A 365-nucleotide genomic window follows, 5' to 3' on the forward strand; every position below is an offset into this window, starting at 1 on the left:
TGTATCACATTGTGTGCGCAGAGGCCATCTAATGAAGACAGTATTTTTGTCTGTACAACAAACGCTGGATAATGATACATCCTAGAGCCAGACTGATAAAGGAGAGCTATCTGTAATCCTGAGGCGTAGAGGCAAGAGGCACAAAGGTCAGGGCATGGATGGCGTGTCAGTTTCTGACACGAACAGCTATGCATCCACCTGATGCAACACATAGACTTATGAGGTATAAGAAGCAGGAGATGACCTTGTTCGGGGCTCATTTTCCGGATGCCATCACGTGCTGACGACCTGAGCCCACAGCTGTACGGACTCCAAGCAATTTCTTTGTCCTGTAACAATCTGAATTGGAATAAACTCTATTAATT

Source organism: Cyprinodon variegatus, unplaced genomic scaffold, assembly GCF_000732505.1.
Source record: "Cyprinodon variegatus isolate N-32 unplaced genomic scaffold, C_variegatus-1.0 Scaffold127, whole genome shotgun sequence".
NCBI lineage: Eukaryota > Metazoa > Chordata > Actinopteri > Cyprinodontiformes > Cyprinodontidae > Cyprinodon > Cyprinodon variegatus.